Here is an 18315-nt window from a genome sequence, read left to right as displayed (position 1 = left end):
ACTACTTAACAAGGAGATTGAAAAGATTGGGTTCAAACATTAACAGTAGTATTACAGCCACTAGAGGCCCTGTAGGTATCAGGGAGCCAGGTTAAGAATTTGGCATGTCTTAAGGTGATTTCTGGAAAGTCTAGTAGGAGCTCCTGATGTTTGGTAAGGTGTCCTCCCTGAGCCAATGATGGCCTTTAGTCTCTAGGACTCCTGGTACCTGGTGGGGAGTCCTAACCTCTACTGACATCCCCAGGATTAACTGGGTGACTCCTTCCACAAGAAGGGCTGTGGCAGCGGCCACTGCCCTCAAGCCTCCCAGCCATCCCTTGGCTACAAAATCCAGCTGTTTGAAAAAGTAAGCAACTGGCTGGAAATCTTGTCCCAGTGGTTACATCAGTATTCCCAATGCTGTTCCCTGCTTCTCTGCAGTGAAGAGGATGAAAGGTGTGTTGAGGTCAGATATATTTAGGGCTGGGGCAGACATTAAGGACCGCTTAATACCTTCAAGGGTGTTTTGTTGTTTTAAGTCCAGTCTAATGGTTCAGTATCTGACCCAGCTAGGCCCTCATATAGAGGCTTGGCCATGACACTGAAACCAGGATCCATATCCCACAGAATCCTGCCATACCTAGGAATGTTCTAAGTTGTTTTTTTTTTTCTGAGAAGGGCCAAGCTGGGAAATGGCCTCCTTTCTCTTAGTAATTAGAGCTCAGGAGTGTGCAGGAGTTAAAATCTATCCAAGGTATTCTACCTGCTGTGAAGAAATTTGGGCCTTTTTCTTGGAGACTTTATACTCTCTAGGGAAGTTAAAACGTGGATGGTATTGGTATCTGAAAGTTTCTTAGTGGGACTGTAAATAAGTACTAGGTATGATTAAAAAATACAGTGAATGTTTAAATTTTAAAAAGATTATTACAGTAAAAGACACATTGCCATTAATCCTCCTCAAAATACCCCCCTTGCTTTGAACGTATTTATCCCATCATTCTTGCCATTTTCTGAAGCAGTTCTGGAAGACCTCTTTCATGAGTGTCTTTAGTTGTGCTGTCGTGGCTGCCTCGATGTCTTGAATCAATTGAAAACGTTTACCTTTCATGGTCATTTTGACTTTGGGGAAGAGCCAGAAGTTGCATGTTGCCAGATCCGGTGAATAAGGTGGATGAGGATACACTGTAATTGATTTGTTTGGCAGAAATTGCTATACCAGAAGTGATGTGTGACACAGAGGCTTTCCGTTGTGATCACAAAATGCGGTGAATGCTGCTGCCAAATGCCATCCAACGGAAAGGCAGGGACCTTCAATATGGGAAGCGGTGCATCAAACCTTAGTAACAGTGTGTGACAAGTTTCAACTTGTTCAGTGCAATCAGGTGGGTGTGAACTGGTTGAGAGAAGGTGTGTTTTAAAGTGTGCTATAGGGGCAGCCGGGTGGCTCAGTTGGTTATAGCATGAGCTGTGAACAACAGGGTTGCCCGTTTGATTCCCACGTGGCTCTCTAGTTGTGCCCTCCACAACTAGATTGAAGAACAACTTGGATCTGATGGGCCCTGGAGAAACACACTGTCACCCAATAATATTTAAAAAACTAAAAACTGAAAAAAAAAAAAGTGAATAAAATAAAGCATGCTATAAATCATGGATCACAAACAATGCCTTAACATGAAATGGGCAAACGGTTTCATCCTCCATCATGGCAAAGTTCCGTGTCTTTCAGGTTTCTGGCCCTGTGGTGGAAAGGTTGGTATCCTATCTTAATATAAACCCAGCAGAGACAGGGTGAAGGTCAGGTCCAGAAAAGAGAGACAGACTCCGGAGCCCCACTGGTAAGAAAAAGAGTAGCAAAGTAAGTGTGATTTTCAGCTGCAGAGGAAAGGCAAGCTTTCAGTCGGTCATTCATGACTTCCTGAGATTTACTAGTCTGCTAAGAGTGAGATAGATGCAGGAAAGTGAAAACGATTTGGACAACAAGCTCTTACGGAAGTGAGAGTGGAGATAAAGCTAAGAGAACTGGCTCCCAGGAGGCTGTTGCCGCAGAGAGGATGGTATGATTGTGGAACAGTGTACCTTGTTGCATGAATATTGTCTTCAGGTTGGTGGAGAGGCCTAGTGACAATCTGCCACAATCCATGACCAACTCATCCTCTCACTGGAGACTTCAAGCTGCAGGAGCCCTTCTGGCATTTAAGTGTCTGACCCTGCCCACAATGCAGCTAAAGCCTTCCTGGAGCAATTGTACAAACAGAGGAAGTTGGAGGGAGTGGGTGAGAGGAGTGGTCTCAGAAACAGAAAGAGAGCTGACAGCAAAAGCAGCCTCCGCCTCAGAAAGAACGCAGAGAGCAAAAGTGGCTTGTGGCTTTGTTCTTACTGTGGAAAGTTCAGTCTAGATGCAGGCGAAGAATAATCCCTTCATTCCAGATGTCGACGAAGAATCGTCACCTTCATGGTTGTTACGGATGTCGCCAAAAAATCGGTTCTTGGTGCACACCACAGAAAAGAATTCAAGGACGCACCGAATAAGCTGAGCAAGCAGTGGGTTTATTAAATGAAAAGAAAATAGAACACTCCCAAATAGCAGCAGTGGTCAGGCCAGAAGAGCAACTGCCCCAAAGAACAAAGGGGCATAGGAATTTATTACCTTCAAAATGAGGGCATGAAATATTCAAAATTTAGGGGTGGTGTTACAGGTGTTCCCAGGTGAGTCCTCACTGACCACTCTTGTTTGGAGGAGGAATTTTCTTGTCCTCATTTCGCTCTAGTTGGAACTGCCATGGAGGCTCAGGGGGTGGGGATTTTCCCTGCCCATAATGCTAATAACATTATAATCAATTACAATTAGCTAAAGTTCACCTTGAGGGGCAAGATGGCATCCTGGGCCTGTTCTTGGCCACTAAAATCTAGTTCTGGCTGGTCTGGTAGCTGCACTTCTTCTTGAGAATGATCTCATCTCCCTCCTTTGTTTTCCTGCACTTCTTCCTTCCCTGCCTCCCCCTGTTTCCCCGGGGGCCCTATTCTTGCTGCCTGCAGTAACACGCTCAAGCATCTAGATTTTTTTTTTTCCTGAGTGATAGTGAATTTGTAGTTATTTGGGAAAAATATCAAGATTATCGATTTTTCTTGTAGGTGTATATTAGCGCTTACTAAAGGATGCCAGAACATGCCACCTCAAAGATGCCTCTTTGGCTCTAGCATGATTTTGAGAAAGAGCAGACGAAGTCTCTTTTTTGTAAGGGACATTTACATTCATAAAGGAAATTCCACCTGTAGGTGTCTCCCTCTCTGAACCAGGAAGAGGAGGAAGACTCTAAATCAGGAGAGAATCTGCTTGACAACCTTACTCTTGTTTATCCTGCTATTCCTGCTCGTCCCCCAAAAGTGGCTTCCTCCTCCTCCAACATCTCTCTTTTGCTTTTTGCTGAAGATGGTATTTAAGGTGGTGGCTTGGGCCATATGGGGAGTTACTTAGTTTTCCTGGGTCTTTCCCATGTATATATGAAGTGTACGTGTTGATAAACTTCTGTTTGTTTTTCTCTTGTCAATCTCTTACTGTGTGTGTGTATGGGGGGCGGGGAGGGGGATGGTCTCAGCCAAGAAATCAGAGGGTAAAGAAAAAATTACTTTTACTCCTGTACACTGCCAAGCATGGATTTAAGTTCCCAAATTAGCTAACTTAGTGATAAATATTAGCTTTTCCAGGCCCAAGTATCTGACCTCAAAGATGAAAGATGAGGGCTAGCAGCTCAAACATTTATTCTGTGCCTCCATGACCTGTGCGAGTTATGGTTTAACAGTCTTTTTAATGAGGATGGTTAAGAATTCTCTTGTCCCCTCTGCCCATGGAATAAGTGATCCCTGTTAACTTCGAAGAATAACGACAAACATTTCTCCTCCAGTCTTCATGAAGGACCCCGCCATGGGAACAGATGGTGAGGGGTTAACACCTCTCTCCCCAACAGCTGAAGCATTCTGGCTTCATCTGTAATGAGCAGGGGTGATTTGTCACCTGCTCCCTGGCACTAATGCCCACAAATTGATTGGCTTCAGGCAGCTGACTTCCCAAGGGGTGGAAGCACATAAATCTACAGCGGGGGCTTTGTCTTACTGACTCATCTGCGGTGTGTGTGTGTGTGTGTGTGTGTGTGTGTGTGTGTGTGTGTGTGTGATCCACACACCTTCCTCTTAGTCTGAGCTGGTAGAAGGTGCCTGCGGGCAGAGGGCAGGGTTATTAGTCCTCACTTCCTCCTGGGGGAGGTTCATAGTTTCCTTTGTTAGATCTTCAGAGTAGATAGAGATGCCTTTGGTGTGCTGTGCTCAGTTTGATATAATCCACTATAGGAGTCCATTTGTATCACCAAAGTATTTGTGAAGAGATTGCTCTACAGAACTCTGACAGGTGCTGCCAGGGACACAAAATTTAAAGTGAATGTATCAGGGGTTGCATTTGGCTGCATATAACCTCAAATAAGAGTGGCTCACATCACACGAGCTTATGAGAAAGCAGAGTTGGGAACTGGTGGTGACTGGTGGAGAACCACAGCTACACGTCCTGGCTGAGGGCTCTGCCTCCTGTTTGCCTTCCTTCTGGTCCCAACTCAGCTGTTGGTCTGCAGCAGACACATCCCAGGTATGCACCCCCTTCCCAGAGCTTTCCCAGATGTCAAACCCAGTAACTTCCTGTCACATCTCCTTTGCTACCACCAGCTGCAGGAACACAACACTAAGTAGCTTCTAGTCAGAAACCGTTCTTTGTCTTTGGTTATTCATCTCTCATAATATCCTGGTTTTATTTTTTAAATTGCAGTAGAATACACATAACATAAAACTTACTATTTTAACCATCTTTAAGTGTGCAGTTCAGTGGCAGTCAGTACATTCACACTGCTGTGCAATCATCACCATCCTTAATCTTCAGAACGCTGCTCCTCTTGCAAAATTGAAACTTTCCCCATGAAACACTAACTCCCCGTTTAGCTGCGTTTTGTTTTATGGTGATATCTTAAATTTCTCCAAGTATGTTAGAGACTTTCTAACTTACAGATTGTTTCCCAGATTACTTTTTTCTACTCCTGCCCAGCCATTTGTTTATGTAAGTATTTCTCTGGCAAATGGTTGGTTCTTTGTTTCTGCACAGTGATCTATGGATATTTGTTGCAGAGGGGCTCAGTGGCTGATGGAATTTTGTGCTGTAGTTTTGAACAGAGGTCACATCCTTCCAGGGGTCTTCCCAGTGAGCTTTGACTAGGAAAGAGCTCAGGGGACCCCCATAGGACCAGCAGGCTCCACTTTAAGATGTGTCAGCAGGGAGCCCGGGAAGAAGATGCCATTGCTCCAGGCAAGAGGTCTCAGAGAGGGAGAAGGTGGCATCTGCCATTCGTCTTCTGTACTGAACTGAAATTTCTTACATTTTAAAAAAATTGCTACATAGTTTTCTACAGTATTAGGATGCCACATTTTATTTAAATTCCCCTTCTGATGGACATTTAGGGATTTCCATTTTTTAATATGTCAACAATACTTCTATATACATCCATTATACACACATGAGTATTTCTCTAGGATGGCTTTTTAGAAATGTAATTCTATAATAAAATATATGTATACTTTAAATTTTGATAGGTGCTTCCAAATAGTTCCTCTAAAGTACTATACCACTTTCTTAACAAAAATGAATGAGAATAGGTCTTCCTCCCCATTCCAGATATGTACACAAGCATTTCCCTACACTGGATATTATTAATCTTTAATATTTGTGCCCACCTAATTAGTTGAAATGGTATCTCACTATTTTATTACATTTCTCTGATAATTGTTAAGGGAAAACATTTTCATTAACCATTTGTATGTCTCACTATCTACATGGCTTACTCATGTCATTTGAACACTTTCTCCACTACTAGGTTATTGCACTTTTCTTTTTATGTTGTAAAAAGTTTTTGTTCATTATTTGCTTAACTTTTTTATGGTGTTTTACTGCATAGAAGTTTAAATTTAAATACAACCAAATCCATTAATTTATTTTCTTTATGTCTTCAGTATTTCATGTTTTAATTAGTAAGCATGAGGTGTGATAAAAAAATACGGTGGATGTTGAAATTTTAAAAACAAATGTTGCCATTTGTTTTTTTAAAAAACATTGCCATTAATCCCCCTCAAAATACTCCTCCTCGCTTTGAACACATTTATCCCATTGTTCTTGGCACTTTCTGAAGCAGTTCTGGAGTCCTCTTTCATGAGTGTCTTTTGTTGCCCTGTCATGGCTGCCTCAATGTCCTGAATCAATTGAAAACGTTTACCTTTCATGGTCATTTTGACTTTGGGGAAGACCCAGAAGTCGCATGTTGCCAGATCCGGTGAATAAGGTGGATGAGGGCATACCGTAATGTTTTTACTTGACAGAAATTTCTCTATCAGAAGTGATGTGTGACACAGAGCGTTATCATGATGGAGGATGAAACCATTTGCCCATTTCATGTTAATGCATTGTTCATGACCCACGATTTATAGCACATTTTATTTTTATTTTTTAATTTTTTAAAAAATTTCTTTTACGTCTTGCAAAGATTTATTAGGAAGCTTATTAGTGAACAAAACGCCATGAACAGAAGAGATGAGAGCTCCAAATGCTGGCACTTGGCTTACAACACTAGTTAGAAGCTAATAAACATTAAGAATGTCCCAAGGGGAATCTTACCTAAGTCCCAATCTTACCTCCACCAGGATATCCACATAGTAATGGTACCCATGCTCTCCCCAGACTGCTGCCCTAGGTAGGAGGAAAAAAGACCTTCTCCTCAAGCTATTAATTAAGCATCACCAAGAGAGTCCTGCTCTTCTAGCTATAACCATGGGACACTAATGCATGACAGACAACTCCAAGCTGGGCAACTTGACGAGAATGCTGAACGGTGACAAGGAGAAGGAGCAAGCAGGGATGTGAACTTCTAGTTGGAGACCCTCCTGATGGCTAATGCAAACACAAGGCTGAGGCTTCAGAAAGTTTACTGCAGCCAGGAATGGTTTCCTTTTTTTTTTTTTTTTTTTTTGAAAAAACAAGTCATACAAAAATCCTGCCACAACACAAAACACTTGGCATCCCATGGCCATAATGGAAAGGTAGGCATTCTCCATGACTGCCAGATGCCGATCAGCCCAAGACCCAATTTCTCCAGGGCCCTAGAGAACCACGGTTGTCCGCTGGCATCCACACAACCCTTTCTGGTGGTGTGGTATCTTCCATAGGCCAGGTTTCTGCAGCAAGCCCTAAAGACAAAGCTTGGCAAAGGCTGTGCAGCCAAATCCTCTGGAGCCCCATCTCTTTGTCTTTCCCAACAGGTTGTCATATATCTTCAGTGACACAGGGCCTCTGTGGGAGCCTTGGCCAGCCCTTAGGAAATGAAGTGTGTCTGTGGGGTAACCTGATGGATCCTGTGGTCTGCTAGGTTGGCTGATGCTTCATAATTGCAGATGGTCACTTCATGTCGGCGAAGTTCAGTCCTTTCTCCTCTCCGGCCAATATAGGAGACTTTTGTGGTATCTGCTCCAAAGTTTTTTGAAATATGAATTGAGAGATGATAGACATTGGGAAAATGAGAAATTTTTGTAGCGTATTCTAATTCTCCTGTAAGATCCTGGTTCAGACTAAAAGTCTGATCTGGCTCCCTGTCTGTATCATCAAAGGACATCTGTGGAATGTTCTTGTACAATCTCATCTCAGAGAGGTATGAGTCATCATCCTCTCCCATTATAATGATGCCTTTGAGCTCGACATTGCCCGTAAATCTTGGAGCGGTCGGTCTGCTCCTCCCACGCTTGAAGACGCCATGGCCACTGCCGTCACGGCTCGCACTGAGGCACTGCAGATGCTCCAGGTGGATGCGCAGGTACAGGCTGTAGGCCAGACCGTGCTGCTCAGGTGGCTCCTCCCGATCAGCAGTGCACTGGCAGCCGCCCCTGCCATGGCTGTTTCCGTGAGACATATCGACACCGCCGCCCACGGTGGCACACTTTAAAACACACCTTCTCTCACACCGCTCACACCCAGATGACTGCACCGAACAAGGTGAAACTTGTCACACACTGTGACTAAGGTTCCGCACGCCACTTCCCATATTGAAGATCCCTGCCTTTCTGTTGGATGGCACTCGGCAGCAGCATTCACCATAGTTTTTGATCATACTTCATACTTTATCTTAGTCTGTTTGAGCCACTACAACAAAACACCACAGATCAGGTGGCTTATAAACAACAACAATTTATTTCTCACAGTTTTGGGATCTGGAAGACCAAGATCAAGGCATCAGCAGACTTGGTGCCTGAAGACGCCCACTTCCGGCTTCATAGACAGCCGTCTCCTCATTGCGTTCTCATGTGGCAGAGGGGAAGGAGAGCTCTCCAGAATCTCTTTCATAAGGGCATGAATCCCATTCATGGGAGCTCTACCCTCATGCCCTAATCACCTCCCAAGAGCCCCACTTCCAAAAACCATCACCCTAGAAGTTAGGATTTAAACATACGAATTTTAGGGAGACACAGACATTCAGTCTGTAACAGTACTTTCCCATCTAACAATCATAAAAACAAATTCTCCCTTGGTTTCAACGGTACAGTTGATTGTTGAGCGACATGGGTGTTACGGGCTGAGGGGCACCGACCTCTTGAACTGATCTTGAACAATGTGGGTTTGAACCGCACAGGTCAATGTAACTACGGTTAATTGAAAAAAAATCCATGTATTAGTGGACCTGTGCAGTTCAAACCCGGATTGTTTGAGAGTCAACTGTACTTTTATAATTTACCTTTTTACATTTATGTTCTTAGTCAATACAAATTTCTAAGAATATGAGATTCTTAAACTGGGAAGACATACCAAATTTTCTGTATGGACAGACAGTTGTCTCAACACCATTTACAACATTAATCCATTTTTTCTCTACGCTTTTGAACTATGACTTTTTTCATGTGCTAAATTCCCACTGGTCAAGTTGCCTTCAGAAGTGCCAAAGCCACACATTGTTTTCATTTCAAAGCCACTGGTATTTTACATGCGATAAGATAATATGTCTCATTATTCCACTCCTTCAACATTTTTCTAGGCAGATTTTATTTATTTTATCTTGTAGCAGAATTTTAGAATTCACTTTTCAACTTTCATTGGGCTTGACATTGGCTGAATTTACTAATTAAGTTTGGTAAATTTTTCCTAGTTTTTTGGGGATTATTTTGCATTATAATTTCTAATGTTCCTGTGTATAGAAAAGCTAGCGATTATTGTTTGTTGAAACCTAATGAAGCTCTTCTCCTACTTCCACTAGTTTTTCTATTGATCATTTTGAATTTCGTGTGTAAGATAATCGTTTCATTATTCACACTTGCTAGTGTTTTTCTCCTTATCTTATCACAATGGCCAGGACCTCAACTACTATGTGTTATATTGTATTTGAAAATTCAATATTATAAAGTAGACAATTTTATTTTTTACAAAATCCTCAAAATAAAGTTCGTAATTTTGAATTCTGAAATAGTCATTGCAAACATCAAAAAAAAAAAAAAAGGAAAAAAAGAATACATCACTAATGAAATTACATATTCAAGTATAGAACATCATGAAATTTCTTTTTAGTAGTTAAAGGTTTCCAACTCCCTCTGCTCCCACCCCCACCCCATGTTCAACATTCTAAATTCTGAAAAATATAATCCATACCATACCAGGGCAAAAATATTTTCATAAGATAGAAAAATAATTTATTGGGATATAGGACATTTATCTTGTATGAAGCAACACAGCTATACAAAGCAGTTGAATGCTGTGTTTTTGCAATTGCAAAAAAAGCACCAATTTTAGATGAAACCTAGTAGACTAGGGTACTACTTCAAAACAATAACTGTGGAAGCTACCAGATTGCTTATTGTGAAGATGAAACTCAGTGTCTTGTTCCCAGGACCCTATAAACAAATCTCCTTTGTGCATGGAAACGGCATTGGTAATTCTTGAGGGACAATGTCACTATTTGTAATCACAGGTTTTTCATTTTAGTCCATAACTTCTCAACTGGCTCCATACCTAAGCTCCTGGCCTCCCACTGTCACGTCCCACACCAGACACAGAGCTACTGCTGCTGCGGCAGACTAGAATCGCTGCAGATGGCACTGCTACTGGCAGGGAGTGCTGATCCTGTAGTGCCACCCTGCTCAGCCTCCTGAGGACAGAGACCAATCTCCACACGTCTGCATCCAATTTGGGTCACATCCGGGGCTCCAGTTTGGAGGCTCTGCCCTAGAGTACAGACTAAGAGAGGAGTTACTGGGTATGTGGACAGCCAGCTGCAGGAATTACTGTCAAGTCGCTCCTCAAAGTGGTATATCGATGTATATTCCCAATGTTTCTTTCAATCTGAAGATTGGGTCTTTCCTCTCAGCTTTAGGAAAGGTTTCTATTATTTATTTGATAATTTTCTACCCTTGATTTTTATGTTCTCTTTCCTTCTCTCCTCTCTTTCTTTGAGTGTGTGTCTCTCTCCCCCTTCTCTCCTCTTTTTCTCTTTTTCTCTCTCTTCCTCTCTCCTTCTCTTTCCTCTCTCCCTCTCTCTCTGTCTCTGCCTGTCTCTCTTCTTCTCTTTCTCTCTGTCTCTAACACTCCTACTAGTTAAGCCTTGTACCTGGATTAATCCTGGTTTAATCATCTTTATCTCTACTGTTTTTGTCATATTTTGACACCTCTTTTTCTCTGTGTTCTCTAAGATTCCCTAAAAGATATTTTCCATCTAAATTTATTATTTTATAGTTTTTACAAAACAATTTTAATTTCCAGAAGGTTTTTTTCTTTGTTTTTTTTTTTTTTTTAATGGGTATTCTCACAGGGCTCATTTTTCATAGTGCTATGCTTTTGTTCTGTGGATGCTATCTTTCCTAAAGTCTCTCTGATGATACTGATCAAAGAGGTTTTATTCTTTTATGTTCTCTGTTTTATGTTCTTATGTTCTCTGAATTCCTTGTTTCTGTCTCTGTCTTCCACTCTTTCTTCAGAATCCTGGTTGCTTTCTTTCATGCCACAAGTTTTCCCTAATCTCTGGCGAACCCACAAAGGGACCTGAACAGGGACTGCTGACTTGGACTGCCCTCAGCAGGAGTGGGCAGAGAAGTGGCTGAGGCTAAGTTGGGGCTTTGTTCCCAAACAACCTCAGTCCAGCACAGAGCGGCCTTCACTGTGCATCTGCACAGAAGCTGCCCAATCCCTTCCCTGACTGGGCACATTCCTCTGTGCCTTGGGTCAGTGCCTAGCCAACTGTCCTGGCAGCTCAGTGCATGAGGTGGGGTGGAGGTGGGGGGTATTCACCATTCTGTACTCAGATCTTCAGACAGTGCTTTGTTTTCAGTTCCATTCTTCTCTCCTCTCCCAACTATTGATCCTTGGGCCCTCCTTACATTGTACAGGCGGAGCAATCTATTCCTATGCTGCCCCCCACCAAACTGTAGCTCCTAGTCTAGCTGATTTTCTCTGTTATTTCCTCCGTCAGTGCTCTGCTGTCTGCATTGTGTCCCAGAAATGGGCTGTGATCTTTCCTCTGCATGTGCTTATCCATCAGCATTGCTCATTCTATGAGTGTTTGCTCTCAGGTGCTTATTTACACCTGTCCTTTTCCCTTCACTTCTGCTTTCACTGGTGCTTAGAGGTGACAGCTAGTGCACACCACAGCAGACACAAAGACGCAAGGACACCAGTGAGTTGAGGGTGAAGCAGGGAGGTTTTGATGCAAATACTGGCTGCATATGCATACATTTACCAAGTTGAATTGTTTTGGACATTTGAATGTTGATGGAATGGGGATAAGCTTGAGATAAGGAGAGAAAAGTTTTGGTCTGACTACCAGGTGAATGGTATGGCCACTTACTGAGATAGAGGAGAGGGAGAGAGGCAAGAATAGAGGCAAAATCACAGTACTCTCTCGATGTTATATTTGAGAAGCTTATAATCATTGTAGGGGTTCAGAGCATGTCACCCCAAGATATGCCACTTTGTATAGATGATGTATTATAGAATTGTACAGTTGAAACCTATGTAATTTTACTAACCATTGTCACCCCCAATAAGTTTAATTAAAAATAAAATAAAATGTTAAAAAAAATCTATGTCACTTTGGAATATTGATTATTGTGAATTAAAGTGCTTGAGAAACAGCTGGTGCGAGGACACTCTGAACTTTCTTTGTCCCCTGAAAGCAGGAAATAAATCTCCCAAGTGAAAGATACCTGCCCATGGAACAGGAGGGCAGAACACATCCTTACCACCAGAGACAGGAAATTTAGGGCTGGGAAGGCTGTAAAAACAAAACTTTTTACTTCCTCACCAATTTACTACCCCAAGCCCAAACTTCTCAATTTTGTCAATTCTTCACATATTTATTGTTTCTTTATCTAAAAGGTATAAAAACTGCCTGTTTTGGTTACTTCTCTGAGTCTCATATTTTTATGGGGCTCCCATACGTACAAAATTAAATTTGTTTTCTTCAATTTAATCTGTCTTGTGTCAATTTCATTATTAGACCAGCAAAAGAACCTAAAAGGGAAGAAGAGAAAAGATTTCCTTTTCTATAATTCATTTTTTAATTAATTAATTAATTAATTTTTTTAAGGAGGGCGCAGCTCACAGTGGCTCATGAGGGGATTGAATCATCAATCTTGGTGTTATCAGCACCATGCTCTAACCAACTGAGCTAACCAGCCACCCCACCCCTCACAATTCAATTAATTGCTTGGCATCTCCTTGAGACTCCTTCTTGGCGTACCATGGTTCAGAGCCCCTTTTACCTTTCTGAGACCAGACCTCCATGAACAACGACAACTTTTGCACTTATTGCAAGCATTGTTTATTCACTGGCAAAATTCTAAACAGTTTTAGAAATCATTCAAAAAAATAGAACAACTATTTGTAAACCTCAAATTCACGCAATGAAAAGAAAATTTGTCCAGAGAGAAATGAATCAAAAGTCATGATTTTCCTCAGAGTAGGGTAAGACACTACTATATGATTAAAGTGCTCCTTTGGGCAGGTTTGTTTTTTATCCCCATTTAGCGGCCCATCTGAGATTTCTTTGTCAAATCTAATAATTCTCTGACCCTGCATGGGAAATGAGAAATTCCTTAGGGCAGGCATCCAGTGTCTTGTGTTTGGACAATGTTTGGGACTAACTCAACATGGTATAAATAATGAGTAATGACAAGCTAACATAAGCTTCAGAATAAGTACTTTGTTTGGCAAAAGAAATTTAGTAGATGTAAGACTGGAACCCAAACCAGAATGAGTAATGAATCAAGAGTTGAGTAAATACTGTTGACGAGAAAACATCCAGCCTAAGAGAAAACTTACAAGAGTTTATTTGAGCCAAACTGATGAGAACGGCTGGAAAGCAAAATCTCAACAGATTGAGAAAACGCTCCAGAAAATGGCAAGTTTTGCTACTTATTTTATACATTAGAATCAAAGGAGGAGGGTTACATGAAATCCATTGTTGGTAGATTAAAGGGGTGGGAGAAAGCAAAGTGGGGAAATCTCTGGGATTGGATAAAAAGTAAATTGAACAGACAGATACTTCTTTTACATTGGTGGGTACAGGATAATTAAGAATTCACTTTTTTTTAATTAAAATTTTTTTGGGTGACAATTGTTAGTAAAGTTACATAGATTTCAAGTGTACAATTCTGTATTATATCATCTATAAATCACATTGTGTGTTCACCACCCAGAGTCAGTTCTCTTTCCATCATCATATATTTGATCCCCTTTACCCTCATCTCCCACCCACCTCCCCCTCACACTCTGGTAAACACTAAACTATTGTCTGTGTCTATGAGTTTTTGTTTCTTCATTTGTTTGTCGTGTTCCTTGTTGTTTTCAGTTTTATGTACCACATATCAGTGAAATCACATGGTTCTTGACATTTTCTGTATAACTTATTTCGCTCAGCATCAAAATCTCAAGACCCATCCATGTTGTCACAAATGTTCCTATGTCATCTTTTCTTACCGCTGAATAGTATTCCATTGTGTATATATACCACAACTTCTTTATCCATTCATCTATCGAAGGACATTTTTGTTGTTTCTATGTCTTGGCCACCATAAACAAAGCTGCAATGAACATTGGAGCACACGTGTCTTTATCTATAAATGTTTTCAGATTTTTTTGGTAGATACCCAGGAGAGGGATTGCTGGGTCATATGGTAATTCTATTCGTAATTCTTTGAGAAACCTCCACACTGCCTTCCATAACGGCTGCACCAGTCTGCATTCCCACCAACAGTGTATGAGGGTTCCTTTTTCTCCACAGCCTCTCCACACTTGTTACTATTTGTCTTGTTGATGATAGCCATTCTGACTGGGGTGAGGTGATATCTCATTGTGGTTTTTATTTGCATTTCTCTGATGATTAGTGATGTTGAACATTTTTTCATATGTCTATTGGCCATTTGTATGTCTTCTTTGGAGAAATGTCTAGTCAGGTCCTCTACCCATTTTTAATTGGATTATTTGCTTTTTGTTGTTGTTGAGTTGTATGAGTTCCTTATATATTTTGGATTAGCCCCTTATCGGAGGTGTTGTTTACAAAAATCTTCTCCCATTTGGTTGGTTGCCTCTTTATTTTGTCAATGGTTTCTTTTCCTGTGAAGTTTTTAATTTGATATAGTCCCATTCATTTATTTTAGCTTTTACTTCCCTTGCCTTTGCGGTCAAATTCATAAAATGCTCTTTGAACCCAAGGTCCATAAGTTTAGTACCTATGTTTTCTTCTATGCAGTTTGTTGTTTCAGGTTTTATGTTTAGATCTTTGATCCATTTCGAGTTAATTTTGGCACATGGTGACAGATAGCAGTATAGTTTCATTCTTTTGTATGTGGCTTTCCAATTCTCCCAGAATTATTTGTTGAAGAGGCTGTCTTTTCTCCCTTGTCAAAAATTGTCTGTCCATATTTACGTGGGTTTATTTCTGGGTTCTCAATTCTATTCCATTGGTCTGTGTGTCTGTTTTTCTGCTAATACCACACTGTTTTGATTATTGTTGCCCTGTAGTACAAGCTGAAGTTAGGGAGTGTGATACCCCCAACATTGTTCTTTTTTCTTAGGAGGTCTTTGGCTGTTTGGGGTATTTTGTAGTTCCATACAAATCTGATTTTTTTGGTTCTATTTCTTTAAAAAATGCCATTGGGATTTTGATGGGGATTGCATTAAATCTGTATATTGCTTTGGGTAATGTGGCCATTTTAACTAGGTTGATTCTTCCAGTCCATGAACACGGAATGTCTTTCCATTTCTTTGTGTCTTCTTCAATTTCTTTTAAAAATGTCGTATAGTTTTCTGTATATAAGTCTTTTACATTCTTGATTAAGTTTATTGCTAGATAATTTATTCTTTTTGTTGCAATTAAAAAAGAATTGGTTTTTTTTATGCCTTTTTCTGAGATCTCATTGTTAGTATATAAGAATGCAATGGACTTTTGTACGTTGATTTTGTAGCTGGCAACTTTACTGTATTTGTTTATAGTTTCTAATAGCTTTTTGGTGGATTATTTAGGGTTTTCTATATACAGCATTATGGCATCTGCAAAAAGTGACAATTTAATTTCTTCATTTCTAATTTGGATGCCTTTTATTTCTTTCTCTTACCTGATTGCTCTGGCTAGGGCTTCCAACACTACGTTGAAAAGCAGAGGTGATAGGGGACATCCCTGTCATGTTCCTGAACATAGAGCAAAGGGCTTCAGTTTTTCACCATTAATTATGATATTAGCTGAGGGTTTGCTGTATATGGCCTTTATTATGTTAATGTATTTTCCTTCAATACCCATTTTATTAAGTGTTTTAATCATAAATGGATGTTGTATCTTGTCAAATGCTTTTTCTACATCTATGGATATAATCGTATGATTTTTGTCCTTTATTTTGTTTCTGTGGCATATCACATTGATCGATTTACATATGTTGAACCATCCTTGTGTCCCTGGGATGAACCACACTTGTTTGAGATATATAATCTTTTAAATGCATTGTTACATTCGATTTGCTAGAATTTTGTTTAGGATTTTTGCGTAACATAGGATTTTTACAGCACAGACAGATGGTAATCAACGGACAAGAACAACAAAGAGGGACTCTGTAGTTTCCTGCTCTGGTGAGGTGGGTTGTGCCCTCTTGGGGGGGTGGTTCTAGAAGAACTGGTTACTCTGACATTCCAAGGGCATGTTACCCTAGGTGCAAAAAGACAATGGACAGGCTCACTTAAGATAAAGATTGACCTTTGTCAAGGAAGCTACAGGCTAAGTATCTGACTACTGGCCATGACCAGCATTTAGTTAGGAATTTTTATGTTCAGACCATTATATGTGTTAGGCCTGGAGGAGACCCAGAGCAGAAACCCCCTTAGGCCTAAAGAAATTGCCCAGAATGTGCTGAATAGAAGCCATCTTACCTTGGAAGCCATCTTGTCTTGCTCCCTGGTTGCTTGTACCTGCTGGCTTGTATTTTTCGCACAGGAGCCCATGATCAACAGACCTGAACATTCCTGAACAATGGCATGGGAACAAGGATATGGAGCAGAACGACATGGTCATACCCTGAAACCCTCAGTTGTGATAAACAATGCAACGAAAAGCCCCTGAAGCACTGAAGAGGAACAGCCTCATTTACCTACCCCTGTAAAACTCCATACCCCCTACTTGGGGAGGTTATGGTCCTTTCTAATCTGACATCTTGCAGCTTAAACATGCCAAATAAATTCTAATAGACCAATTTTGGTCTCCCACGACTCATTCCTCTGGTCGTGCCTAACACTGTGTGGTTAATTTCAGTCTTTGAGTTTGTAAGGCCTGCCATGCATGCCTCCCCCGAGCTTGTCAGGTTTAGTATATGGTCCTTGTATTATCCACAATACCAATAAGATCAAGGATGCAAACTGTTGTCATTTTGAGGTGTTTTGTTTAGAAATTATGTTTTAGAATTTTTTTTTTAATAATACTTAAAAGTTAGGGAATTTCTGGGGACAGCCAGTTAGCTCAGTTGGTTAGAGCACAGTGCTCTTAACAGCAAGGTTGCCAGTTTGATCCCCACATGGGCCACTGTGAGCTGCACCCTCCACAACTAGATTGAAATAATTACTTGACTTGGAGCTGATGGGTCCTGGAAAAACACACTTAAAATAAATAAAAGTTAAAAAAAATAAAAGTTAGGCAATTTCTCATAAACATCCAAATTTAAAGACCAGGCAATTTTGGGTATGTGTGGGCATAAGAGTGGCTATCCATTTAACAAGATGCTCTGTAGGTTGTCATGGGGCCTGTCACCTCTGTACACATGGACTTGGCCTCACTTGAATTGGATACTCCCTTACCCATATATCCTGGCATAGGAGGATTGCAAAAGAAAGAGAATTGACTATTAAAGTCTTCTAAGGAAAGTTGAAACCAGCAGGATTTAGGCTTGGATTGAACTTGCAAGAGAAATTCACCCCACAAATGAGAGTGAAGAACATTAAGGAAATGCACTAAAGGCAGGCAGTGTAGATGATTTCAAACCCTGAATATTAGATGGAATGCAAAATCTGTCATACACTTTCCTAGGCAACAATGTGAATAGTACTGTTCATAAATCTTATATAAACTCAATTCAATAAATAATTTTTCAGCATCCACTGTATGCCTAGCACAAGGCTGAGCCCTGGGGATGCCAATATCTAGAAGACAGTCTCTGCTCCAAGGAAGTCACAAAATAAAGGGAGAAACTATATAAAAGCTTAGAAATAAATGAATTATTTCTATAATAAAAAGACAAATAACCCAATTAAAAAATAGGCAAAGGACTCACCTACACTACAGAAAGAAAAACAATTCAAAGTGGATTGAAGACCTAAAATAAGACCTTAAAATTATAAAACTCTTAGAAGATTGCTTCTCGGCCTTTTGGCTAAGATCAAGTGTAGTATAAAACTCTTAGAAGAAAACATAGGAGAAAATCCATGATTTTGGATTAGAAAATGGTTTCTCTGATACAACACCAAAAACACAGCCAATAAAAACAAAAAATAGATAAATTGACTCCATCAAAATGAAAAACTTTTGTGCCTCCAAGAACAGCATTAACAGAATATCAAAGGCAACCCACAGAATGGGAGAAAATATTTGTAAATCACATATCTGATAAGGGATTAATATCCATAACGTATAAAGAATTCCTACAAATCAACTACAAAAATACAAACAACTCAAGAAATGGAGAAAGGATTTGAATAGACATTTCCCCAAAGCAGTGATATAAATGGCCGATAACACATGAAAAGATGTT

At 40.5% G+C, this 18315-nt stretch overlaps 2 pseudogenes; one reads left to right on the top strand and one right to left on the bottom strand.

Annotated features, from left to right (window-relative positions):
• Positions 1-7286: 7286 nt before the first annotated feature.
• On the bottom strand, positions 7287-7964 carry LOC109440854 (PITH domain-containing protein 1 pseudogene; annotated as a pseudogene).
• Positions 7965-17917: 9953 nt separating this feature from the next.
• On the top strand, positions 17918-17991 carry LOC148755055 (U2 spliceosomal RNA; annotated as a pseudogene).
• The last annotated feature ends 324 nt before the right edge of the window (positions 17992-18315 follow it).

This window comes from Rhinolophus sinicus, chromosome 16 (assembly GCF_057876585.1).
Source record: "Rhinolophus sinicus isolate RSI-liver-muscle chromosome 16, RSI-T2T, whole genome shotgun sequence".
Taxonomy (NCBI): domain Eukaryota; kingdom Metazoa; phylum Chordata; class Mammalia; order Chiroptera; family Rhinolophidae; genus Rhinolophus; species Rhinolophus sinicus.
This window is presented reverse-complemented; position numbering and strand designations above follow the sequence as displayed.